Raw genomic sequence first — 26,407 nt, 5'->3', positions numbered from 1 at the left:
TTGGTCACTGCTCCGACATGCATTTCTGGAAGGAATGCACCATTCGCCCCCACATAACCTTCGAGAGCAAGCGGCCTAACTCGGCTTCGGAACTCTACCGTTCCCACCGCAAGAAACCCGGTGCTCTGTGCCGACGGCCAACAGGGAGACTAGAGCTTCGCTCTCTGGGTCTCCGGTGTATCGCGCTGGTAGGAACCCTCATTTATCCTTCCCGTGGAGTTCACGATCCATTAGATTCCTCAGTGGCAGGGCTCAAGTCTACTGACTCGTACTCTTCCAGGTGCTTAGGACGGCGATTTGCCCCCAGCGGGCGTTCAGTGACTCCTGTGGACCGACGGGAGTGATTCTCCCAGCGTCCTCTGGACTGGTGCCCTCCGACCTCCGCCGACGGGAATGCCGCTGCCGGGAGTGGGGGCGGACTCGGTGGGGCAATGGCGAATCAGCTCCTAATTTGTCGAGGGAGCTATTTCACAACTACCGTCGCGGTGAGAAACCTCCGCTCTTCCACGAACTGAATCTCCCGAGATCGCTCCTTGGGACGGGGATCTGAAGAAAGAGAGGGAGAGTCCCTCGCTCTTCCCAGAGACCCCGGCGACAGAGGCGGTAGTATCTTTTCGGAAGTTAATGGCAGAGGTGGTAGATGGCCATTTTCTACCAACAGGGCTTCGTGCAGGCAGAGAGAAGGGAAAAATGGCAGGTTCGGGGAGGGAGGGTGATTCCCTCGAACCGCCAAGGTAGCAGTCGGGAGTCTGGAAAAAGGCTGATCTACAAAGTGGACCCTGGGTGGCAGCGGGGCCTAGTGGAAAGAGCGGAGGCCCGGGAGTCGGGAGACGAGGGAATGTGCCTACCGATGCTAGGATATCGTACTCTCCCAAGTGAGCAGTACGGTGTTCTGCAGACGGTAAGTGCTCAAAAAATACCACTGATGGACCGAGACCCCGATTCTAATAATAATAACGATGGTATCTGTTAAGCGCTTACTATGTGCCAAGCACTGCTCTAAGTGCTGGGGTAGATACCAGGTAATCAGGTTGTCTCACATGGGGCTCACAGTCTCAATCCCCATTTTCCAGATGAAGGAACAGAGGCCCAGAGAAGTGAAGTGACTTGTCCGAGGTCACGCAGCAGACCAGCGGCCGAGCCGGGGTTAGAACTCATGACCTCCGACCCCAGCCCGGGGCTCTTTCCGCTGAGCCGCGTATATCCCGATCCTGCCCCAATCTGCTGGGTGACCTCGGGCCGGTCACTTCACCTCTCTGGGCCCCGGCTTCCTCATCTGGAGGCCCAGCAGGGATGACTGAGTACGCTTCCCAGAGAGGGCCCGATTCATGCCTGCACGGTAGCACCCCGCCCGGTAAAAAGGAACGGGAGTTCAAAAATGAGAGGGTTGTACGAAATGCCGTCAGGGGCAGGAACTCTTTGGAGAGGTGTTTTTCACGGAAGCTCCACGTCCAGGCGGGATTCCAGAAAAAGGGATTTGGCAAGCCCAGGCCCAGAGGCCGGGACATAAACGTTAGCACATTCCCGCATGTTTCGTTCGCGTGGGATTTACGGAGCCGATACGGTCAGTAACTCGGATAGCGGGTCTGCGTTAACGATGATATGCGCTCTGCCGGCACCCGTCTAACATTCCTAGAAATAAACGATCGCATTCCCGGAGGCCAAGCAGAACCCTCGAGAGCATGGAGACCTCTCTCGCCGAAAGGCTTCGAAGACAGAAAGAATCTCCATAATGGGAGAGAGCACACAAGTCTCCTCAGAGCATGAGGCTGGCAGGCACGAATTCCGTCTCGTTCCCTCCGTAATGAGGAGAGAGCGCACGGCCTCCTCAGCAATGAGACGGGCAGTCAGGAATTCCGTCTCGCCCACCGCGCTCCATCACTGACCGGGCCACTGCTAGTCACACGCTGGGTCCGGTGAAGACGACCTCGGCATAAGGCACCGTGGCTAGCGGCCGTCGGGAAGCAGCGTCACGTAGCGGATAGAGCACGGGCCGGGGAGTCGGAAGGTCACGGGTTCCGATCTCGGCTCTGCCGCCTGTCCGCGGTGTGACCTTGGGCAAATCGCTTCACTTCTCTGGGCCTCGGTCACCTCGCCTGTAACATGGGGATTGAGACTGAGCCCCACTTGGGACCGGGACGGTGTCCAACCCTATTTGCCCGTATCCACCCCGGCGCTTAGAATAGCGCCCGGCACATAGAAAGCACTTAACGAACACCGTCATTATCATCGGGCCCAAGCAAAATGTCATCGCGGTCCACTCGCCGGTCACTTCTGACCGAAAAGAGCAAAAATGTTTTACGGGTAGCTGGGGGAAGGGGAGAGGAGAGGCCCAACTACTGAGAGCTGTGCCGGCAGGATGGGTCGCTAGGGTCAAGAGGGAAGAATTCGCAGACCGGCGGTTCCGGAGGAGCTGCCGGAGGGAATGCACGGGATCTCCGGGGAAGACTTAGGGCGTGGGAGGGTCTGGCCCCGACCACCAGGACGCTGCGCCGGCCTCAACAGCTCCCTCCCCTTCTCTCCGGCGGGAACCGAATCCCCGGCACTGACCGTGCCAGCGTCCTGTCCTTCCGGAGCCCTCCAGCTGGCCAAGCACTTCCCAGAGAGGCAATTCTACTCGGTAGAATTTCCCTTCTCATCTGGAAAAAGCCTCGGTATCCCAGATGACCTCGGCCCTACCGCCGCCCATCGGGATCATCCTCATCAACAGTATTTATCGAGCGCTTACCGTGCACAGAGCGCTGCACTAAGCACTAGGGAGAGAAGAATACAACAGAGTCGGAAGGCTCGTTCCCCGGCCACAATGGGATTCCACGGGATTATGACGTGACCGGTCTGGATTCTCAGCCGCTCCACCTAAAACCTCACGGACCACAGGTGGAATAAAAGCAGGTTTAAAGAGAAGCAACGTGGCTCAGTGGAAAGAGCCCGGGCTTGGGAGTCAGAGGTCATGGGTTCTAATCCCCGCTCTGCCACCTGTCAGCTCTGTGACTGTGGGCAAGTCACTTCACTTCTCTGTGCCTCAGTGACCTCATCTGTCAAATGGGGATTAAGACTGTGAGCCTCGTGGGGGACAACCTCTTTACCCTGTATACCCCAGCGCTTAGAACAGGGCTCTGCACACAGTAAGCGCTTAACAAAGATAAATAGTGGCCACCCACCCCTGAAGACATTTTAAAAGACGGACTGATGTTTCCAGAAGTTGCTTCTGAGCCCGAGTAATAACTCTAATAGCAATAGCGGCATCTGTTAAGCCCTTGCAGTCCGCCAGGCAGTGAACTGAGCGCCGGGGTCGATACGAGCAAATCAGGTCGGACGCAGTCCCCGTCCCACGTCGGGCTCGCAGTCTCAACCCCATTTTACAGATGAGGGAACTGGGGCACAGAAGCGAAGTGACTTGCCGAGGTCCCGCAAGAGACAAGTGACGGAGCGGGGATTAGAACCCACGACCTTCTGACTCCCAGGCCCCCGCTCTATCCACTATGCCTCGCCGCTTCTGCCCACTGGTACTCAACGCCCCCAGAGTGGGTGGTGACGAACCCCCCGCTGAACTCCGGCTTCTCTGATGAGACCCACGCATGTCCCATCAGGCCCCAGGTGGTAGTTTCCTGGCCCGTTCGATCTCTGAGGCCTGACCCTGTTCCAGTCTTTCCTCCGCATAATCTCTCCGCCCTGTTCTCATCTCCGGGCTCAAAGTAAAGAGCCAACACCTCTGCTTTGAGGAGAATATGACTACTAGCACGATGCTTGGAGAACTCTTGCCGCTAACGAGAGTCATCGTTTTTTCAACCGATACGTCAAGAGCTTACTATTCGCCAAGCATCTTTTACGGTATTTCTTAAGCGCTTACTAAGCGTCGAGCACTATTTCTAAGTGCTGGGGTAGTACAAGTTATATGTTGGACACAGTCCCTGTCCCACGTGGGGCTCACAGTCTAAGCAGGAGGGAGAACAGGTGAACTTAGACACGGAGCACTTGAGCGACTTGCCCAAGGTTACGACTGGCAGAGGCAGGATTAGAACCCAGGTGCTCCGACTCCTCGGCCTACCCGCTTTCCACTAGGCCATGCTACTGTTTCTCGCCTTAATGACTAAATACCAACGATTGCTTGAGGGAGGCACCACATAATCAGACCGGACACGGTTCCTGTCCCACATGAGACTTGCGGTGGAAGAGATGACCTCCCATTCAACAGATGAGGAAACCGAGACCCAGGGAGGGCGAGCGAGTCGACCCGGGGCACGGACGGAGCGCTAGTCCGGAAGCGCGAGGAAGCGGCGGCGGCGAGGGGCCCTCGGCCAGTCCCTGGCAGCGAACGGCGGGGGCCCGCTGCAAAGTGGGCGCGTGGGGGGGGGGGTTCCCCGCCCCCCACCCGGCCTCCACCAGCCCCACCTTCTCCAGCCAGATGACGGGAGCGAGGAGGCAGTGGAAGCTTGAGGCCTTTTCCCCTTTCGGAACATCGGGAAGGTCGTGGCTGCCACGTGACCGTGGGCCTCCGAGCCAGGAGGAGCCCAAAACTCTGCTCCGGTAATCACGAGGCCGAGCCCTCTGGCTATTAAGATCGTTGTCCTCGTGTCTTTATTGTCACATCTTTCCTTTAATGTCCGTCGCCCCACCTCCCCTCCCCTTCTTATTTTAGACTGAGATCCCCTTGAGGGGCAGGGACTGCATCTGAATTTCACCTGCATATTTTTCCCCAGCACTCAGGACATTTAGCCTTAATACACAGCAAGAGTTTAATATACACCGACGCCCCCTCCTCCGGGGAAGTCGGTGGCACCGCCGAACCCTCACGCTCGACCGGGGCAAAGGGAGGGGGAGAGGGCCCAGGCTCCCAGGAGACTTGAGGGGGCATCTTGGCACGGTGCCGTGCGCCCACAAGTGCTCAAAAAATACGACCGGACGAATCTCTCCTCTCCCCGTGAGCTCAGTTCCAGCCGCGAAAGGACCGAAAGGAAAGGACTCGTCACGGGGTGAGCCGAGCCAAGATATTCCAAAGGAAAAGCGGCCACAGAGAAGCGATGGTATTCTCAGAATAGGACGGAGCCCACGGAACGGGGCGGCCGGCCCGGCCCGAGCCTGCCGGGCAGCTAAAAACAACCGCCTGCCGCCGCTTGGCCCCGGCGCCGTCCCGGCGCTCCGACCCCTACGGTCGACTCTCTCCTCCTCCCCGCCCCCACCATCTTCCACCTCGTCCGCACCGCATTCGTTTTCGAAGTCTGTAAAAACCGCACCCTTCGACTCCACGTACCTTCCCTCTGATGCCACGCTTCATTATCGCTTGGAGAGCGGATCCGCCCCGTCTTATTGCCGACATAAAAATCACCTGTCAAAACCTCTCCGGCGTGATGTGCCCGAGGGTCATAAATCTAATCATCCCAAACCCTCGGCCTCTGTCTCCCAAGGGCCCAGACAGGGACTTGGGTGAGCACGAGACAACCACGGGATCAGCCGATACTAAGACGCAAAACATCTCAGGCCATACGCTTGCAATTCACCCTCTAATAACCCGCCTCTAGCGAGGGAGCGTAAAACCCGGGCGGCGCGGGGAGAGGCCCGAGGTCGACGGAGAACCCTCCGGGATCCGTATCCCCACGAGACGGCGGCGTCCCCGGAGAGAGCGGCGGAGCACGATTTAACCCGGCCCTTCCCAGAGCCGGTTCCCCGCAGGCCTCCGGCCCCCATTTAAAGCCCCCGGGAAAGACGAAACCGCCGGAAAGCCACCGCGCCTAAGGAGGGCCGCGCGGCCCGGGAGTCCGCCCGCGTCCGGCCCGCTTCTGGGCCCGGCGAGGCCTCGGACACGAGCCTCGGCGTCGGGAAGACCCGAACGGCTAGAATCTGCGGCGCCTCTGTCGGAGGTAAAGGATTCCTACCGAATCTGGCCAAATCCGAGGAAAATACGTCCGTCCTCGGGCAGAAGAGGCCGAGCGAGATCGGAGGTCACGTGCGAGGAAACCGACCGGCGGCCGAGGGGCGGCGGCGTCCAGGGAACGGACGGCGGTTCGGCGCGGGAGGGGAGGGGGCCCGCGTCCGGCTCCGTCGCTCCCCCCGGACGACCCGGCCCCGCCCCCGCGACCCCTCCACCTTCACGCGGTCCCGGCCGCGAGAACAAAACGGTGCGCGTCGCCACAGCAAGTCGCCGTCCCTAACCGAGCCCTCCACCGAGGACCCGGGTAACGTCCGTCATCACCGAACTCTCGAAACGACAGCTTTTCGAAACAGTCGGCCGCTCGCGGAACGGGGGGGGGGGGGGGGGGGGGGGATCCGTCTCTCCAGCTCCGAAAACAAACACGCTCCGAGTCCTACATTCACGCGGCGATCCGTACGCGGCCGACACGGAACTTCCCGTCCGAGGGGGGTCACACAGTCCTCTCCCGGTTGGTTTTCAAGGGGAGAGTATCAGGCTTTAAAAGTCACCCGAAACGTTTTCTACTAAGGCTCCCCCCCCCCGCCCCGACACGAGGCCGGGGGTGTCGGGGGGGGGGGGGGGGAACGCCGCGGATGGAACGGCGGCCACCCTCCACGAAGGACAACCGGGACGCACGCCTCCCCCGGACCCCTGACGATCCCCACCCCCTCCCGCCCTCGGCCGGGAGGTCACCCGAGTCCTCCACCGCATCCCGTCTCCCCCCGTTCCGCACGGCGGGCTCCGGCGGGGACCTCGGCGCTCCGCGGGCAGGAGGCGACGAGCGGGGAGGGCTCGGCCGTGACCGAGCTCCGTTCCGCCTGCAGCGAGCGACACGCAGTCGGGGGTCAGACACGCTCGGGCGCAGCGGCGTCGACCACAGACACGGCCCCCGCGCGCCCCGGTCCCCGCCGCGCCGGCCGAGGGCGTCGGGGACGAGGCGGGGGGCGCGGAGACGAGCGGGAGGGGAGGGCGGCGGCGCGTCTCCGCTCCGCTTTCGCGTGACGGACAAATGAGCACCTCCCCGCTCCCCGTCCCCCCCTCTCCTCCGCAGTCTCCGCCGCCCCGGATTCCCGCTCCGGGGAAGCGTCGCCCGTTGAGCGGTCGGAGACCGGTCCGGTCCCCCGGGGGCCAGGGAGGACGACGCCCCGGGGGAGGGCACGCGGCCGGCCCGGCGGAGCCGGGGCTCATCTGTCGGCACGCGGAGGCGCAGCGACATCACACGGGCACACGGGCCGGCCCACACGTGCGCGACACCCAGTCCCGGGCGCCCTCGCCCTCCCGCCCGCCCGGTCCCGGACGCCCGCGCCCACCCACGGGTACGCCCGCTCACGCGCGTCGGCCCGACGGAGGGAGCCCGGGCCGGGGGGTCGTGAGGCGGCGGGTTCGGATCCCGGCCCCGCCGCCGGTCGGCCGCGCGACCTCGGCCGCGTCGCCTGCCCTCTCCGGGCCTCGGCGACCCCGACCGTCGAACGGGGACGGGGACCGTGCGCCCCACGTGGGACGACCTCGTCGCCTCCTCCCGCGGCCCCGGGCCCCGATGCCCGCTCGCGGGTAGGCGCCCCCGGTCCCAGCGCTCCGCACAGGGCGGGCGCCGGATAAATCGGGCCGAAGGCACGCACCCCCGGACAGCCGCCCCCCGGCCGGCGCGGCCCGTCACGCCCCGGCGGCCTTCGTCCGGCGGCCCGGGGCCCTCCCCCCGCCCGCCCCTGCGCGCGGTAGCGCCCTCTTCAGGTTGCCCCCGGCTCGGCCGCTGGAAGGGGCAGGACCGTATACCACGGGGGGAAGGAGGGGAGAGGGGAGAGGGGAGAGGGGAAGGGACGGGAGCGTACCGAGGGGCGAGGCGACTCCCGCGGCGTCCGGCCCTCCGGCCCTCCGGCCCTCCGACCCCCCGGCCGGGCCCGGGCTGCTGGAGCTGCTGGGGCCGCCGGCCGGGGTCGCCGGGGTCGCCGGGGTCGCCGGCCGCTCCCGCGGCTCCGCCTGCACCGGCTCGGGCCTTTTGTGTCCCGGCGGAGCCGGGAGCCCGGGCGGGGGGGGCGGAGCCACCGGAGCACCGCCCCCCGACCCCTCTTTCCTCCCCACGGGCTAGAGAACGCGGCCCCCGCCCCCTCCCCCTCCTCCACCCCTCCCTCCGCCCGCTCCGGCTCCCTCTCCCCCTCCCCGGGCCCGCTCCGGCCGCTCCTGCCCGCCCCGGTTGATCTTCGCGGCCCCCGGCCCCCTCCGCCCGCTCCGGTGGATTCTCCCGGTCCCCTGCCCGCTCTCGGCCGCCCTTCCCCGCCCCGGCCGCTTCTCCCCTCCCTTTGCCCGCTCCGGATGATAACGACGGTGACGACGGTATCTGTTCAGCGCCCGGGACGTGCCCAGCGCCGTGCTGAGCGCTGGGGGATACGGGGTGAACGGGTCGTCCCACGTGGGGCTCGAGGTCTTCGGCCCCATTCGACCGACGAGGTCACCGAGGCACAGAGAAGTCGGGTGACTCGTCCGGAGTCACCCGGCCGACGGGCGGCGGGGCGGGGATCGGAACCCGTGACCTCCGACCCCCCGGCCCGGGCTCTTTCCCCTGCCCCCTCCGGCCGTCCCCCCCGCCCGGCCCGGCCGATTCTCCCCGTCCCCCGCCCGCTCCGGTCGATTCCTCCCGCCCCCCGGCACGGCCTGCCTCCGTCCCGCGGGCGACGGGCGGGTACGGGACCGGCGGTCGACGTGGCCGAGGGGGAAGAGCGCCGGGCCCGGGCCGGGAGACGTGGTTCGACTCCCCGTCGCCCCCCGCCTTCCCTCCGCACCCCCGGCCCCCGGCCGGGCGACCTCGGGCGAGGCCCGCGACCGCCCCGGACTTGGACGTCCTCGGCCGAGAGCCGGGGGCTCGGAATCCCCGCCTCCGCGGTCCCCGGACCGCAGAGGGTTCGCCTTCCGGGGCCCAGGGAGAGCCGTCGCCTCGCGCCCGTTCTACGGACGGGAGGGCGGCAGAGTTGGCCCCGGGTCGGGAGCGGGCCTCGGCCGGAGCCGGGCCCGGGACCCGGGTCTCCCGCCTCCCGGCCCCGTGCTCTCGCCGCCGCGCCGCCGCCGCCTTCCGCTCCCCGGCGTGGGCCGGAGGGAGCCCGGAGGAAGGGAGAGGGGGGAAACGGCGAGTCGGACGACGCCCGCTCCCAGGCTGCCTCGGCCCGCGAGCCGCGGCGGCGGCGCGGGGTTTCGACGCCGGCCGGGTGAGATGCGAAAGGATGAGATGCGGAAGGAGAAAAGATCCCGCTCCCCCCCCGCAACGGTGGCTCGTGGCGCCGCGGTGGAAATCTTCACGGTAACAAAGCGGGAGCACCCCGGACACCTATTTAACGTCGGCCCGACTTAGCCTTCCCCCTTGAGAACCTAACGGAGCCGTGACTTCCCCGGCCTGGCTCAGAGTCCTTCGGCGGGCAGAGCCTCGCCTTTCCCTTCTGTCCTCTCTGCCTGCGTATCAGACCCGGGCTCCTATTTCGACCAGAAGAACCTGGGGCCCTCCCCCCCGACTCGCGTCGGCTTCGTCACGGCCGACGGGAGATCTCCTTCTCTCCCGGGGGCGCCGGGGAGTCGGCGTCTCGCCGCAGATCGGAGAGACGCCACGTCGGTTTTCCCTCCGTTCTCGGGAGCCGCGCCCCCGGCGGTCCCGCCTCCCCGGAGCGGGACCCCCCGTCCTTCCGGCGAGGGCCGGCGGCGCGGCCGCGGGCCGGCGGCCGCCGTCCCTCGCCTTCGCCGGGGAGGCGGCGTGGCCTAAGGCGGAGGACGTAGACGGGGGGGGAGGGGGGCGCGGGTTCCGTCTCCCCTACTGGCCGGACGGGCGACCTACGAGATGAAGGTGAGATCTGTGCCCTCTCCCTCGGAGTGAAGCGTGGACCGGAGTGGGGAGAGGCAGGAGGTTGGCGAGGAGGCCGATGCAGTCATCCGGGTGGGACTGAGCCCTTGGAAGAGTACGACAAGACGAGGTTGCTGGACGTGACCCCTGCCCACGAGGAGCTTGACTGCGAACCCTGTGTGGGACAGGGACCGCGTCCCATCGGTCCGTCTCGTAACCGGCCCGCGGCCGGAACCGTGCCGGCACGGAGGAAGCGGTCCGTCATCCTCGGAACTCCCCGACGGAGCCAACGGCCCGTTTTTCCCAGCAGAGAAGCGGGCGGAGAGCCGTCTCCTACCGGCCACTTGTTCCCGCTCGGCCCCGAGCCCGCTAAACCTGAAACTGTCCTTCCCCCCCCCCCCCCACAGAGTTAAGCGACCGGAAGGGGCCCCCGCAAACCACGCCTGTGAAGTGGCAGGTGGGCAGGCATAAGTCCTGGCTCTTCTAATGGTGAGTTTCTAATGACCGAAACGGAACCGGAACCTCGTTGGCAGAACGGAGAGAGTCTAAGGGGTGTCACGCCATTTCCAGAGAGGGGAGCTGGGGGAGGGAGCTGTCTCGGCGCTTGGGGGACGAAATCGGTTCTCGCCATCCCGCGTTCTCTCCCCGGATGACTTTCTCCCAGCCTCGGACAAGCCCCTGGGCCTTCGCGTTCCTCCTTTCCGAGCCTCTCTCTCCCACGCCGCCCCTCGGTGTAATTCCTTCGTTCGGTCGTATTTTTTGAACGCTTACCGCGTGCAGCGCACTGTGCTAAGCCAACTACCGTACGGTCGTGAACGGTGACGTTCCCCGCCCGCAGGGAAGCTCACAGTCTATGGCCATCGCCCCCCCGGAAGGAAGAACGAGGTGTGACCGGATCCTTCTAGACTGTGAGCTCGTTGCAGGCGGGGAACCCCACTGCTGATTCTGTCGGACTGCACTCTCCCAAGTGCTTCGTACAGTGCCGGGCGTGGTAGGCGCTCGACAGATGCCATCGATGGATGGATCGGTCGGACTGGCCCGCCTACCCGGCCACGCGGCATTAGCCCGGGCGGGGGAGAATCGCCGTTCCCCGCGGCGGCTTCGTATTGGAGCGCAGGTGTCGGAAGAACGTGTACAGCAAAGTCTCTGACTGGCTTTGTTTTTCAGGCCCGGCGTGGCCATCTGGAAACCGTGCACCGTTCTGGAGCGAGAAAAACCTCGAGTCCTTTCCGTGGCGCGCTCGGCGCGGACCGTTCCGATGACGAGTTTCCGGTGGGGGTTTCCTGGAACTGACACCTTGCGGAATCCCGAGGGCCACCGGCCTTGGGACGGCAGAATCATTTCATAGCGACGCTCCCTGGGGGACCTGGCTTCGTCACGGGACGGACGAGCACGAGCACGGGAGGACGAGCAGAGAGGCGCAGTCAGAAGAACATACAATTCCCCAGCTGCGTCTCTCCACAATACGGGGTGGAAACCCAGTAATAATGGGGACAACAGCAAGCCCAGGGTTTGAGGTTTTCAGAACTACCGGGCTCCCTTCCTCAGCTGGGCACGGGCTGGCATAAAGAAGGGCTCAAGCTGGGCTCAGTGGTCCAGAGTGAAGGGAGCGGCTACCGGGGGGAGAGGAGCAGGAGGAGGAAGGAAATCGAGCAAAGAGGAGGACGAGGAGGAGGACGAAGGGGAAATCCAGTCCAAAAGGACCCAAATGGACCTAAATGGAGCCTAAACGGGTCTCACTACCGAGGGGGACACATGCATCTTCAGGGTCTGTGATGCAACCCCCAGATAAGATACTCTTCTTTGTTGAAAAAAAAATTGAGCCAACTTAGAATCACTCGTGGTTACTTGTTATGAATCGACTGTAAGCTATTCGAGGGTACGGAAGGTGTGACTTTCTTCTGTTGACCTCTCCCTGAAGCTCAGTACGGTGCAGAGCACCCAGGAAGCAGCGATAAATACCCACGGTTGGTCGATCGATGGCCATCCTCACAGACCTACTGACGGCAAGCTTTGCGGGGCGAAGATGAATCGGGGGTTAGGGATTACGGAAGCTGCCCAGCGCTCGGCCTGACCCAATCTCTAGGGTCTGGTTCTTCAAAAGCGTAAACAAAAACTACTAATACTTTCGGGATTTATTTACACCCTAGATAATGTTTTTGCACAAAATGTGAACACGTGACCATCCTTCCGTGACCTAGCAACACATTCACGGTCACATTAATACGTTAATAAAACATGACAGCCCGTCTTAGGACAGTACACCGGTGTACGTTATCACAGTAGTAACGATAATAATGACGATGATAATATAGTATTCATTAAGCACTTGCTCTGTGCCAAGCGCTGTACTAAACTATAGTAGATACAGGATTGGCAGGCTAGAAATGGTCCCTGTCCCACAGGGGGCTCACAGTCCGGGTAGAAGGGAGAGCAGATAATTAATCCTCATTTTGCCGATGGGGAAACTGAGACGCCAAGAAGCGACGTGACTCGTCCGAGGTCACGCAGTAAGCAAATGGCAGGACCGGAATCAAACCCGGGCCCTCTGACTCTCGGGCCCCTGCTCTTTCCACTAGGCCAGGCTGCTCCTCTGAAAGTTCTTCCGACGCTAAAAACGTTCACGGCATACAGCGACTGGCCGGTACCGATAAACGGTTCACGGACGGTGCGTGCGCGCGCGTTAGTGTGTATATGTAAACGTGAGGGTGCGGCACGTATGCCCATAAACACTGTGCGCCCATTGTTGTCTGCGCAAATATGAGCATTAGCTGCAAGTCCTCACTGGAGTGGAATCTCAGCAGTCGGCAGCGGGACAGAAACCTCCTTCGGCCAAGTCTGCCTCATCCCACGGGCCTGGCCCGCCGCCCCCCCCCCCCGCCAGGCCTCCCCATCTCCCGCAGGGCAAGCGGAGGAGACGGAGAGGAGGGACAGGTGAGGGCGACTGCTTCGGGACAAGGACCGAACCCAAAGAAGACAGCACGTTCCCGATGGACCTGAGGGCTGGAGGGGCGTGGGGAAAAGGGTCTCCAGGCCACCCCAGCCCTGCCTAGATGTTGCCCATCTCCTTAGATCAGTTCGGGTTCAGTCTCTGGGCTCAACCAGATCAATGCGTCAGTCAAACGCCCAAACGAATTCCTTCTGAGTGTGGAATACTTCAACTGATCACTTGGAAAGACCGACAGAAGAAAGATAATAATAATAATGATGATGGTATCTGTGAAGCGCTTACTATGTGCCGAGCGCTGTCCTAAGCGCTGGGGTAGATTCAAGGTGATCAGATTTTCCCACGGGGGCCTCACAGTTTAAATCTCCATTTTACAGATAACTGAGGCACAGAGAAGTTAAGTGACTTGCCCAAGGTCACACAGCAGACGAGTGGCAGAGGCGGGATTAGAACCCACGACCTCTGACCCCCAAGCCCGTGCTCTTTCCCCTAAGCCGCGCTGCTTCTCTTGAGCTCCCTGCCCTAGAGGAGCATAGAGTCTCCTGGGGGAGACAGAACAGATACAATTATGTACAAAGGGAGGGAGCAGAAGGAAGATTCGGGGAACAACAGTTAATCAACCAGTCAATCAGTCATGTTTATGAGGATAGCGTGAGGGTGTCAAGATGGGAGAGATGCATAAATAGGAGAAGCGGCATGGCCTAGTGGATAGAACGTGGGTCTGGAAGTCAGAGAGACCTGGGTTCTAATCCCGAGACTGCCACTCGTCTGCTGTGCGACGTTGGGCCAGTCGCAACTCCTCTATGCCTCGGTTACCTCATCCGTCAGATGGGCATTAAGACCGTGAGCCCTCCGCGGGAGAGGGATTGAATCCAACCTGATTTACTTGTATCTACCATAACGCTTAGTGCCTGGCACATAGTAAGCCCTTAACAGATAACAGGAACGACGACGACGACGGGTATTTTCTCTCTGGATCTCTGCTGTCCCTGTCCTTCCCTAACCCCCGGCCTCAAACGGTTCTTTCACAACCACCGGGAGCCACCTACCCGACTTGGCTCCGACCCAGGAAACCGCCGTCGGCGCTAGACGCGCGCTGTAAACACCACCGGTCGAGGCCCGCTCCCGCTCCCCGGCTCCGGCCAAGTCCCGTGTTCCTAGGAAAGCTTCTGTGACGTCGGTGGTGGGGCTGGGGGAGGGGGGCCGCGGGCAGCTGGGAGGAAACGATAACAGAGGGAATCGGAGGGGAGGGGGCGGCCGCTCGCTCAGGTTCCCGCTCCCCGTTCTCTGACCGCGGTCGCTCCGTCCTTCCTTTCGGGGCGAGGGATTTCTCAGGCTCTGGAAACAGCTGCCCAGCAGGTTTCTGCTTGCCAGAGACCTAGTCTTCCGAACCTGTTCGGGCGTATGCGGAAGCCGGAGAGGCTGGTGGCGGGGAAAGGAGGAGAGGACACCTCTGGCCGTCCGTCCTCGGTGGGGATTTCCCCGTCTGGATTCAGAGCTCACGTCCGTTCCCCGGACGCTCCCTGATCCGGAGAGCGGCGCGGGAGGGCGGGGGGACCCTCCCTTCTTTGAGGATGCTCTTCCTGCCTTAAGGCGAGGCCCCGCTCCTGTCCTCGCTCGGTCCTCTCCCGGCGGCCACCGGACAGAAATCCGTTGCCTCGCGATGTTGCTAAAGCTCAAGGTGAGCCGAGTCAGTGAGGTCAATCCATCGTATTTAGCGAGCACCGTACTAAGCACTCGGGGAGTACAATACGACGCAGTTAAAATGCCGGAGCCCCCGGCATTTTCACGGTTTGACTTGAACCCGGGTCACAAAGCATCTCAGACCCCTGAAGGTCGAACTGACCGGGGGCTCGCTCGCTCCCTATCGCTTCCCAGCGGGACCCCCAACCCTGCACAGCCTGGCTCCTCAATGATGACACCTGATGCTGTTTGTGACCCATGACCCCCCCCGGACTACCTTTCGCCCCATGTGGGAGATGGACTGAGTTCACCCCGATTAGCCTGTACCTGCCCCAGTGTTTAGTGAAGTGCTTGGGATACAGCGAGCAATTAACAAGTTCCATTACAACTGACTTACTGATTGATGGAAAAACTCGCTCCCCCTTCCCCTTATCTTCCTCTAGTTTAAGTGTTTGCTCTCCCACTGAGACCACTTCTTCTGAGAATCAGCTTTGTGTCAATGAAGGGAAGTCCACTCCCTTGCATTCCTGCAGCATAAACAAGGCCAGCACAAGGCCAGTTTTCTCTTTAACTTTCTCCCCAATTTCATAAACACCAGAGAGCAAATGTTCTGTGTGTGACAAAAGAAAATAAGAAGAAACCAAGTCTAAATCATTTGGCCCTCCCGCCACGGACAGTCAGCGACAGAGATGAGAACCCTCAGACACACAAAGTTAAACAGACATTTCTCACCCAGGCCAGGAGCAGGGCAATCTCTTCATGAAATGCAACTCTTTCATCCGCTCAGATTCGGGAAAAAAAAAAAATCCTCACCTATAACAGTGAGCAAAGTTGATGGAAGACTTCACCTCTCAAACATAGGTCAGGTCAACTCTCTTGAGTATCTCAGAGCAAAGAGATACGAAATACTACCCAAATCCATCCATTCTGACTCCTTCCTTCCTCCTTCCTCACCTTCCACTCTTTTGATGACCTTTCATTTCTTGCTGGATGGTGAAAGGATTTTTTTAGGGTTAACGCATCGAGCTCCTACTTATCTACGGAATTATCTTTTGCCCTTAAATTCTATTGTCTGCATCAGTGCCTTTAGTTAAATTGAACTTTACTATCCCTAATTAAGTCCTATGAATTCCTTGTGAAAGAGGATTAGGAGGGAAAATGAGCACCAGCCAAGCCAGAAGCTGAGGCCCAACTGAGAATGGGATTGTTTGGGGGTCTCTCCCTCTTGTCCTAATCACTTCACAAGAATGAAATTTAATTTTATAATTTTGGGCTGCTCGGTCAGCTTCGGGCATCATTTATCGGACTTGGATCCGACCGTCCTTACGAAACTAAGGGTAAATGACCATCGCGTGACCCAGACTGCTGGCTGAAGTCAATATCTTCGGAACGGGCCTCGAAGATCGCTTTCGAGTAGACGGAGCTCAAGATTCACAAGTCCTTCTGAACTCCGTGTTGGCCCTACATAAGCTCAAGGAGGCTGTCCGCGGGGTCGTATGCTGTGTCGCCTTGGGCAAGTCGCTTAACTTTTCTGTGCCTCATTTACCTCATCTGTAAAATGTGGATTAAGATCGTGAGCCTCACGTGGGACCGAACCGTGTCCAGACCCAATTTGCTCGTATCTTCCCCAGTGCCTGGAACATAGTAAGCGCTTAACAGATGACACAGTCATCATCATCATCATCATCCAGACTCCCTAAATATGAGTTGCTCTTCCTGGTCCTTTTGGCCCAGAGGACCAGCCAAGAAAAGCCGTCAGAGAGAGGATACGCGCAGTCTCCCGGTGTCTCCCAGGGTGGAGCGGCCTTTAAAGTGGAAGTTCCTCGTGGGCAGAGAACAGGCCGCTTCTCTGTCTCAGACTTCCCCGGTGCTTAGTAAGTGCGCTGTACCTAGTAGACGCGCATTTAACTACTTTCCGCCCCAATCCCCACCACTACTATTTTCCAATGAAATCCAATGTGGTCGGAGGCTGGGACGGTCTGGCCGCCTGTCCAAAAAGAACGGGATCGAGACCATCATTTTGGTTTCGAAATAGTATCAACACGGAATTTAAGAAATGGAGGTGCTACTTTTTTTAATGGTATTTATTGAGCGCTTACTCTGTTCCAGGCACCGTAATAATAACGATAGTTATGATACTTGTTAAGCGCTTACTAGGGGCCAAGCACTGTTCTAAGCACTGGAGTAGATACAGATTAATCAGGTTGGACACAGTCCCTGTCCCACACTGGGCTCACACTCTTAATCCCCACTGCCGTATTAAGCAATGGGGTGGATAGGAGGTAATCAGGCCGGACTCGGTCCACGTCCCCCAAGGGGCTCGCGGTCGTAATCCCCATCATTTTACAGATGAGGTGACTGAGGCACGGAGAGGTGAAACGATTCGCCCAAGGTCACCTAGCGGACAAGTGGCGGATCTGGGTTTAGAGCCCAGGGCCTCTCACTCCCAGCCCACGCTCTAACCACAAGGCCACGCTGCTTCAGGACTGTGTCTATCAGCTCCGTTACCCTATACTCTCCCAAGCGCTTAATACAGTCCCCCTCACGCAATAAGCACTCAATAAACATGATCGACTGATTAAGCAGGAAGTCTTTCCTTCCTTGGGTCAATTTCCACCCCATTCCTGTGGCCACTCCTCCAGGGATCCGGACGGGAAGCGGCAGGAACACGTAGGTTCCCCGACTCCCCTCTTCCTGACCCTAATCACACTCCGCCACGTTGATCATTGACAGGGGAGGATCCCAGAAGACCGTCCATGGCAGCCAGCCAGCCGGCTCCATTTTTAATGACTTTTTCCCTCTGGTTTATGGGACTGGGTGGAGAAACAGTGCTGAGGTAGCCGCTTGTTCTCCACGGCCAGGGCCCCGTCCTCCGCCCTCTCAAAGCCCAGGACCTCAGCAACGGCCACGTGAGACTCCCCGGCGGGGCGGGGAAGGGGGAGGGGAGCTTCTGGATCAACCTGAGGATCTCGAAGCCTGAACCCGAAGCCGAGAGTCGGGCTGATTCACGAAGCGGGTCCTTTACTCTCCAGCTGGCCGGCGACGGGGACCTCGGAAGGGGCTCCCCTGCGATTGAAACGGCAATACCGATCCCCTTTCCAGACTCTCCCCAGTTACGTTGGACAAACCAGACCTGACGGCCCTGAAAACCTCGTGAGCATGCATGACCCCTACATGGGCGTCTCACGGATCTGTGAGAGAAGCAGCACGAGCCTGGTGGAAAGAACCCGGGCCTGGGAGGCAGGAGGGCTGCACTCTGATCCTGGCTCTGCCACTTGCCAGCTCTATGATTTGGGGCAAGTCTCTCACATACCATTATTATTAATAATAATAATGACATTTTCTCATCGTCTCAGTTTCCTTACCCGAAAAAAAATCAATCCCTTAATCATTGATATTTACCGAATGCTTACTGTGGGCAAAGCATTTGGGAGAGAACAGTACAGAGTTTGTAGATACGTTACTTGCCCATAAGGAGCTTACAGACTAAAGGGGGAGACGGATGTTAGAGTAAATGATCATATAATTTTTTAATAGTATTTGTTAAGTACTTACTATGTGCCGGGCACTGTACTGAGTGGTGGGGCAGATGCAAAGTTAATCAGGTTGGACACGGTTCCTGTATCTCAGAGGGCTCACAATCTTAACCCCCACTCTATAGATGAGGGAACTGAGGCACAGAGAAGTGAAATGACTTGCCCAAAGTCACCCAGCAGAGTGGCAGAGCCAGGATTAGAGCCGAGGTCCTTCCGACTGCCAGGCTCACGCTCTATCCACTAGGCCATGCTGCTCCTCCAGCACAGATACGGGTATGTATGGGCTGAGGGTGGAACGGGATGCGCCACGCGGGACGGGGACTGCGTCCAGACGGCCTATATTTCATCTGCCGGTAAGCGCTTAATAAATGTCATTAATTTATATTTAATTAGAGCCGGTCAGTGCTTGGCACGGAGTGAGCGTTTCACAAAGACCGCAGTTATCATTATTATTTTCTGTACTTATTTGGGGGGTCTGTAGTTGTTCTGAAAGTCTGACTCCTTTGACATTAACTCCCTGCTCACTGTGAGAGTGAAATCCCCCGAGACTCGGGTCCAAAAGAAAAGATTTAGAGGTGGAACTTGGCTTCGACAGGGCCTCAAAAAAGCAGACCGAACAGATCCCTGGGCCCGCGTGCTCCGCTTCCTTCGGCCGGCGAGCCGCAGGCGGGGGGGGTCTTTCTGGACCGGCCGCGGAAGAACATCGCCGGGCGGCCCCTCCCCGGACGGGCGGCCACATGGCGTCCGAGCGTAGCCCAGCTCGGCAGGCGTGATCTCCGCAGCTCTCGGCCCCCAGGAGGGGCAACCCCAAGCTCACCACGGCCCCGGAGCCGTCATCAGGCCCGGGCTCCTGCCCCGATGAGGTGAGGCCATCCGGTCCGTGCCGAGAGGGTCACTGAGACTCTCAGGCTGCTCCCCGTTCCCCGGCACGGCCGACCGAACCCTCCCTTGCCTTGAGCGCGGGAGGGACCGAGCCTCGCTTGCGCCCTGCCCCGTTCGAGACTCCACACCTCATGCTGGCAGAGGCGATCAGAAGCTGCATCGGATTACGCTTTTTGCTGACCGGGAGATGCTTTCCGACCGGCCAGGTGGCAAAAATGTCACGGAGGCCTTTGACCGTGACCCGGAACCGCCGTCCGCCTCCGGCGACTGGGGCCGGAGGGGACGGCGGGGGGGGGGGGGGGCGACTCTGAAACAGAGTCTCAGCTCCCGGCAAACCTACGAAGGCCGAGGGCACGCGTCGGCCCCGTGCTCCGGAGACGCGTCCCCAAATCCCTCCACCTAGGTCACCACCCGCAGATGTCCAGACACCAAAACAGAACCAAGGAGGTCAGCGTGCGCTTTGGGAGAGGGTCGGGGCTCAACGATCCAGGCGACAAGCTGCTGCCGAAGGTCTCCAAAGATTCTCCGAGGTCACGGGGTCAGAAACGACCTCAGAAAACGTGCCGGCTGCCGACACGGCTTCGTCGACGTCGCCCTCGGGGTCGGATGACCCGGCGGGGTTCCCCCGTGCCCCTCCTAGGGAGGGCCCGGGACCCAGTCGGGCGGAGGCAGGGGAGACCTAGCTCCCGGCACACGCCGCCAGCCTGGATTCGGGATGGGCGGCGGTTGCGTATGGAGAATGGAAACGGGTCCGCACGGCGCAAACAGCCACACTAAAGGCATAATGATGCGTGGTCTTGGACCGTACGGGCCAGCTGCAGGCTGTGGGGACAACTCCACAGCCCAGCCTGCTGCAGCCGGGAGAAGGGCGCTCTACTCCAGCGGAGTCCGAAGGACGATCAGGCTGCCAAGGGAGAGCTTCCCAAACCACCACGGCCGCCGGAAACAGAAAAGGCATCGGCCCGGCAAAGGCGGGTTTGTTTTTTTCATATTTTATTCATTAAGCTCTTGCTATGCGTCTGCACTGCTGTAAGCGGGGCACAGTTCCCGTCCTGCGTGGGGCGCGCAGCGAGCAACTGGTGGAGCCAGGATCGGAACCCAGGTCAGAGGACTCCAAGGGCCGTGTTCCTTCCGCTAGGCCACGCCGTTTTTACATGCGACTGGCGGGTCATCGACTGCAGCTCGTACAGTGAACTTTGCCTTCTCGCCCATGTCCACGGCTAGGCTCTCCGGGATCCGCCGTTCCTTCATTCATTCGCATCTATCGAGTGCTTACCGTGCGCGCAGCACTGTGCTAAGCGCTTGAGAGAGTACGATAAAACGGATCGGACACATTCCCTGCCCACAACGAGCTTAAGGTCTAGTGAGGGAGGTAGGCATTAAAATAAACGATACGAAGGGCCCACCCAGTTGCGGGAGTGAATGCCGTGGCCACAGACTCCTTCCCGACCGCGGAGAGGCAGCGCAGCTCAGCGGAAGGAGCCCGGGTTTAGCAGTCAGAGGTCATGGGTTCTAATCCCGGCTCCGCCACCTGTCAGCTGGGTGACTCTGGGCAAGTCACTTGACTTCTCGGTGCCTCGGTTCCCTCATCTGTAAAACTCCTCACTCTAGGCTTCAAGGCTCTCCATCACCTTGCCGCTTCCTACCTCTCCTCCCTTCTCTCTTTCTACCGCCCACCCCGCACGCTCCGCTCCTCCGCCGCCCACCTCCTCGCCGTCCCTCGGTCTCGCCCATCCCGCCGTCGACCCCCGGGTCACGTCCTCCCGCGGTCCCGGAACGCCCTCCCTCCTCACCTCCGCCAAACTGATTCTCTTTCCCTCTTCAAAACCCTACTTAAAACTCACCTCCTCCAAGAGGCCTTCCCAGACTGAGCTCCTCTTCCCCCTCTACTCCCTCTGCCATCCCCCCTTTACCTCTCCGCAGCTAAACCCTCATTTTCCCCTTTTCCCTCTGCTCCTCCACCTCTCCCTTCCCATCCCCACGGCACCGTACTCGTCCGCTCAACTGTATATATTTTCGTTACCCTATTTATTCTGTTAATGAATTGTACATCGCCTCGATTCTATTTAGTTGCCATTGTTCTTACGAGATGTTCTTCCTCTCGACTCTGTTTATCGCCATCGTTCTCGTCTGTCCGTCTCCCCCGATTAGACCGTAAGCCCGTCAAACGGCAGGGACCGTCTCTGTCTGTCGCCGACTTGTTCATCCCAAGCGCTTAGTACAGTGCTCTGCACATAGTAAGCGCTCAATAAATACTATTGAATGAATGAATAAAATGGGGATTAAGACTGTGAGCCTCAAGTGGGACAACCTCATGAGCCTGTATCTACCCCAGCCCTTAGAACGGTGCTCGGCACATAGTAGGCGCTTAACAAATACCAACATTATCAACATCATTATTCCCCCTGCCAGAACACACACACGTGCAGACACGCTCATTCTCTCTCCCTCACTCTCTCGTTCCTTTTCCTCACGTTGCAGAAGCAGACAGGACCGTCCAGCCTCTGATTCCCTGATGGAGTTTTCCTTTACTCCTCTTGCCTGAAAGCGGGCTGGGATTGTGGTCACTATGGCTTTGGCGGTTGCTATCTGGCATCCATCTCTTTCCAGGCCCAATTTTTTTTTTAATGGCATTCTGTAAGTACTTCCTATGTGCCAGGTACTGTACTAAGCGCTGGGGGACATACAAACTAATCAGGTTGGATACAGTCCACGCGCCACATGGAGCTCACAGTCTTAATCCTTTTTTTACAGAAAAGGTAACCGAGGCCCAGAGAAGGGAAGGTGCTCGTCCCAAGTCACGCAGCAGACGCGTGGCAGACAGGGATTAGAACCCAGTTCCTTCTGACTCCCAGACCCGTACTCTATCCACTGGGCCACACTGCTTCCCATTTTGAAAGTTCCTTCTGGGGCCTGGGCCGGTTAATCCCCACTGACCCTCCTCTCCCCTGCCTCCGCCTCTCCGCCGTCTGCTCCGTTCAGGTCGGACGCCCCGCTCGTCACCACGGCCGGCCGTGCGCCGCTGGGAACTCCTTCATTCGTGAATCACTAAATAGGATCTGACTCGTAAAACCTCCCTGCCACCTCAGGCCTCCCACCTCTAAGTACGATCTGACGCGTCGGCATAAGCGGCCCCTTGTTCTCTACCTCCGTCCCGCCCGTGGACCCGTGACTCAGACTCCCGAGTCTCCCTCGGGTTTTCGGCCCCTGAGATTCAGCCCGTTTCTGCCACGCGGTCGTTCAGCCCGGGGCTGGGGCTGGGGCCCTAGGAGGTATTTTAAGAGATCCGAGGCGAGGCGAGAGGGATCTGCTCCAAGGACTCCCCGTGCTCGGGCTTTATTTAGTAAGGGGCAAGGGGAGGAGCCATTCGTTAGCCTAATACAGACTGAGATCTTCGTACAGACACAGTCCGAAACGAGGCGAGGGAGGGGTTTCTGAAAAATTTCAAAGAGGCTCCCCGAGAATACTCGGGAATTCCGAGGAGGAGAACTACGCACGCTCTCCCCTCTGCGTACGGAGCCTCCAAGGAGCCCCGAAACCTCTTCTCCCACGCCGTGGACCGGACGGAGCTTCCTGGAAGGTGGCGGACACCGCCCCGTCCACCCGCGGTGCGGGGCTTTCAAAGCCTCCCTCTCATCCCGCTCCTTGGAGTCCAGTTCTGGGGCCGAGCCCGATTCCGCTCCGCCACTGCCCGTGTTCTCGTTGGGAAGCATTTCCCCGGGAAAACGCCTAGCAGAATGATTATCGGTAAGTCCCGGCAGCAGCCCGGGACCGGGCACCCTGCTCCCCCTCCATTTTCTAGATGAGCCCGCTTTAGTCCAGAGAGACGAAGTGATCTGCGCCCACACCAAGCTATCTTCAGAAAACGTTAAAAATTCGGGATCGGTATTTCCGGTCTCTCGCTCGGTCAACGGAGCGTCCCTGCTTTGCGTTTTGGTTTCACGTCCACAATTTCCACGTCAACGAGTTCAAAGAAACACAGCCTCGTGTCCGAACACGGCCGGGAGGCCCATCCAGTTTCACTCCACCAATCACTCGCAGAGGCTCGGGGTTTGTTTGGTTTTGAAAAGCGTTCCCTAATGCCTAGAGCCACTGGAAGATGAGAGAGTCAGAACTGAAAACTGTAAATAAATCCTATTAATCATTCCCATCTGGGAATTAACGTGTCGGCGACCGCTTCGGAGCCAACGGTCGCTCCGGTCTGGGAGTCCGGGTCGTCTCGCTCAACAACCGTCCACCGAGAGGACGGGGGCACAGCAGGATTGGCTACTGAGCAGGGACCCAGACCTATTCTGGGTCGACGGCCACGGACCGCACCCGTACCCTAAACAACCGATCCCCAGTACGTACCGTTAGTCCCCGGAGTATTGGGTGGGACAGTGTGAATGGCTTGGGGCAATCCTTCACCAGTCCGCAAAGACGACACAGACCTATCGCCTCCCGAGGGTGGGATATTTCTCCTTTAGTGACAGCTTCTTTGAGTACCAGAGGTCAACATGCACGCCTGCGGGCACGCACGCATACACGTGGCCCAGATACACCCAAGTCCTTACCGCCCATTGCTTCCACAGACGCCAGCTCTATGAAACAAAGTGATAAGATTTATCTATCGCCGCCATTTCTGCCCAGAAAGCCAGGAAGAGTTCTGGTGCCTGCTGCTGGAGCTGAAAACACAGAACTCGGCTGGAACGGTGCCACAGAACGATCCCACTGGATATAAAAGACACGGTGTGTCGATCTGGACGGACTTGATCATTTATCTCGACTCCAGGGTTTTTGTTCCTGCTTCTCCCCCGTCTTTTTCAAGAGAGCGGAAAAGAAGCTTTTCAAGCCGTAAGCGGCTCTGAACGTTCCACCCCACGATGGCGGACGGAATGGGTTGAGGGCACAGTGGTGCCGGCGGTGCCCACGGCCACCGAGGTCTCGGGGACCCTCAGGTCTGAGGTTGAGGGCTGCACCCATTCTCCATACTGGGGAGACGATGTGCACACCATCGCCACGCCCGCATCTTCCCCCGCTCGACCCCCGGCGCCCGATCGACGCACACCCAAACGGCCACAGGCCGGAAAAGGCGCACGGCCGTGTTTTCACGGGCATGGTGGGCGGGCAACTCTGCGACGACACTCACGCCCGCGGACACGGGCTCAGTGTCGGCTGCGTGTCTCGGAACTGAAAGATGACTGCTACTGTACTAGGCATAGTATACACTAGCGACTTCTGAAGGCAGACACACCAATTGCAAGGGTAATGCAAAACCTTTGCAGCTGGACATTCCGATTCCCAGTAGATTTAAACATGCGATAGCCCGGCCCATCATCGGGGGATTCGGTTGCCTCATGGTGACGCGGAAACTGCCGCTTTGAGAGGCTTCCGATTTTTTCTCGCCCCGCTCGGGGTTCGGAAGGGGGGCCAGAGCAGCAGAATCTCCTCAGCCAGAGGACGGGGCCGGCCCCGGATCAGCCGAGAGGTGGCCGGAAACTAGCCAGCTCTACGATCTTTGCCTTGGGACGGGTTCCCGGACGTCGTCCGCTTCTCTCCCGATCCCCAGTGGGGGACACTGCCCCCCGAGACATTGAGCTGAAATGGGTAGTCTTGTCTTCATTTCACTTAGAGTCTGTTCATTTCAAGGAAGCCCCAGTGCCGGACCTCATTTCAGTCTGTCCGGGGCAGCTCGTGGCCTGCGGGACGCTGGGGGGGGGGTGGGGGGGCAATGATCTCTCTAGACTGTGAGCTCACTGTGGGCAGGGATTGTCTCCATTTATTGCTGTATTGTACTTTCCCAAGCGCTTAGTACAGTGCTTTGCCCACAGTAAGCACTCAATAAATGCAATCGAATGAATGAATGAACTGTGGACTGCGTCTCCACTGCTCTGCCCGCAGAGGGCTTCCCCTCAACCCCTTCCCCTCAACCCCTTCCCCTCAACCCCTCAGAGCCGCGGCGGGGAAGCCGCTGCACCCGTCGGCTGGGCGCTCTGGGTGAGGGACCCCTGTGAACTGCACGGCGGGGAGCACCGGATGGAGACCGAGCCGCATTGCTCGAGACTGCCAGTAACGGTTTGTCCAGTGGAGGAAACGCTTGGAGCCATTCCCTCCAACGGGCCACTAAATGTTCTGGGGGACGCATCTTGAATTTCATAACCACTTTTCATTTTTTTTTTTTTTCATTATTAGCTGAAAAGTTTTCCTCCTGACTCTCCTTTCACTGTTCTTCATCCTCCGGGGGTCCCGGGTCCCTGCTTTTCACCCGCTTCCCTCGGACAGATCTCCTCTAGCCTGTCTCCCTTCGATGCTTTCCTTCTCCGATAGCAAAAGGGCTCCAATTCCCAGGGATCGGTCCTCTCTCCGGTGTCCAGCGGCCGGCCACCCGGCACATCTCCAGGGGACACCCTCTCCCCTTCCCTTGGGTCAGTCTTCTAGTCCCCGGCGACCACAGAGCTCATCTCCGGGGGTCGCCCCCTCCCTTTTCCAGAGAAAACCCCTGACGGAGGTAACTTTGTCACCTCGGGGGCCGAGGGACAACTTTGCCCTGTGGGCCTCCCAGTGTCCATGCTGGGAAATCCCTCAGGCACTGCCGAACTGCGGGGATGGGGCCTTCTGGGACGAGCCCCGGACCCATCACGAGGTCTCCCGGACCGAGCCCCCGCGGGGGCTACGGCCCCGGTGCCGACGGGTGGGGCGGCCCCACTCACTCTCCTCGTCCCTGCCCGCCGTGTCCCCGTGGGGCTCGGAGCGCAGCGAGCCAGGAGGAGATCCGCAGCACAGCAATGTGGTCAAAACCCCCATTTTCTTAACGGGACAACAAAACCCAAATCCCGACTGCATTCCCGGAAACGGAAAATCCTACCGCTGCCAAAGTCTGAAGTCTTTAAACGCACAAGAGCCGTCGAGCCGTTTTTGCCCAAATCGACAAAGGCCACTACCCGCTCGTGGATCGGATCTTCCCGATTCCCCATGGAAGGGGATGCCTTGGGCTCCGTTCCAAATCGATGGAATGCCTCCAGTTCAAGGAGAAAGCTGAAAGAAGCTGCTTTCCCTCTATCACTCAGAAGTATTTCTTGAGTGCTTACTCTGTGCAGAACACTGTTCTAAGTGCTTGGGAGAGAACGATAAAACAGACGCATTCCCTGCCCACGACGAGTTTACAGTCTAGAGAGGGAGATAGAAATAGAAATAAATTATTGATATGTACATAAGAGGGGGAGAGGAGAGGGGAATAAAGGGAGCAAATCAGGGTGTCACAGCAGGGAGTGGGAGAAAAGGAAATGAGGGTTTAGTCGGGGAAGGCCTCTTGGAAGAGGTGAGCCTTCGATAAACCTTTAAGTGGGAGAAGGTAATTGTCCTAGTAAGGGGTGGCGGGGGCAGGGGGCGGGCAGGGCCACCGACAGTAGTCTGGATGCACTTCTGGGGCTCTGGCTGAGCGATACTGAGACCCAGCCTCTTCCAACCTCTCCCAGTCCTGCTAAGAGCTCCCCTTTCCATGTCCCTCCTCCCACCCCGCCAGCCAGTGAACCATGATCCTCCCTTCTTTCAAAGTCATCTCAAAACCCTCTCCTTCCCTGATCAATCCCCACCTTTCCGGCCACGTCGACCCATCGTCCACGTTCGCATCCGTGGGGACTTCTGCAGTCTCG

The 26,407-nt window shown here is 59.6% G+C and overlaps 1 protein-coding gene and 2 long non-coding RNA genes across 3 annotated transcripts in view; 1 reads left to right on the top strand and 2 right to left on the bottom strand.

Moving 5' to 3' along the window:
• RNF152 (ring finger protein 152) overlaps positions 1-7,805 on the bottom strand; it is a 29,083-nt gene extending 21,278 nt beyond the window's left edge. Inside the window, exon 1 of the mRNA XM_029053684.1 lies at positions 7,738-7,805. The gene's annotated coding sequence lies outside the window, so the exon portion shown is untranslated. The remainder of the gene's footprint in view (positions 1-7,737) is intronic.
• A 2,053-nt stretch (positions 7,806-9,858) lies between these two features.
• On the top strand, positions 9,859-11,562 carry LOC103167790. The gene is made up of 2 exons (XR_485239.3): positions 9,859-10,217; positions 10,896-11,562. It is a non-coding gene; the product is annotated as an uncharacterized LOC103167790 (long non-coding RNA).
• Positions 10,872-13,845, bottom strand: LOC120638125. The gene is made up of 2 exons (XR_005659615.1): positions 13,725-13,845; positions 10,872-11,094 (listed from the first exon to the last, which is right to left on the bottom strand). It is a non-coding gene; the product is annotated as an uncharacterized LOC120638125 (long non-coding RNA).
• Positions 13,846-26,407: the final 12,562 nt, after the last annotated feature.

Source organism: Ornithorhynchus anatinus, chromosome X3 (assembly GCF_004115215.2).
Source record: "Ornithorhynchus anatinus isolate Pmale09 chromosome X3, mOrnAna1.pri.v4, whole genome shotgun sequence".
Lineage (NCBI taxonomy): Eukaryota > Metazoa > Chordata > Mammalia > Monotremata > Ornithorhynchidae > Ornithorhynchus > Ornithorhynchus anatinus.
This window is presented reverse-complemented; position numbering and strand designations above follow the sequence as displayed.